We start from the raw sequence: 864 nt of genomic DNA on the forward strand, positions 1-864 counted from the left end.
ATATATGTTCGGCTGATCTGGAAAACAATTTGAATGTGCTAAGGCCGTTAGCAAAAAATTCCCTCCAAACATAGAGATGTTTAAACCTGTCATAATTCAAAACAAATGACTTAAAGTTTCTCCTAAAGAAAATGTCCAACTTTGGCACCTACGTTTAAAGCACATCAATCTCAATAGGATTGAGACATTGATGAAGAATAGACTTCTAAATGAGTTCGAAGAAAATTCTTTACCTGTTTGCGAGTCATGCCTTGAAGGCAAAATCACTAAAAGACCTTTTACTGGAAAAGGTTATAGGGCCAAAGAGCCTCTAGAGTTAGTGTATTCAGACCTTTGTGGTTTGATGAATGTGCGAGTCAGGGGAGGCTATGAATTCTTCATCACTTTTACTGATGATTATTCGAGGTATGGGTATGTTTATTTAATGCAACATAAGTTTGAATCCTTTGAAAAGTTCAAAGAGTTCAAGGTTGAAGTTGAAAACGCATTAAGTAAAAAAATTAAAATGCTTCGATATGATCGAGGTGAAAAGTTTTTAGATTATGAGTTCCATAATTATTTAATAGAACATGGAATAGTTTTTGAACTCTCAGCATTTGATACACCTCAGTAGAATGGTGTATCGGAGAGGAGAAATCGAACCCTGTTGGATATGGTTCGGTCAATGATGAGTTACGCTTTCTTACCAAATTTGTTTTGGGGTTTTACAGTAGAGACTGCAACTTACATCCTGAACTACGTTCCCTTCAAGAGTATTGCCAGAACACCTTTGGAGTTGTGGAATGGGCGTAAAGCTAGTTTACATCATTTCCGCATATGGGGTTATCGAGCATATGTGCTTGAGGCTAATACTAAGAAATTGGA

Source organism: Benincasa hispida, chromosome 9 (assembly GCF_009727055.1).
Source record: "Benincasa hispida cultivar B227 chromosome 9, ASM972705v1, whole genome shotgun sequence".
Lineage (NCBI taxonomy): Eukaryota > Viridiplantae > Streptophyta > Magnoliopsida > Cucurbitales > Cucurbitaceae > Benincasa > Benincasa hispida.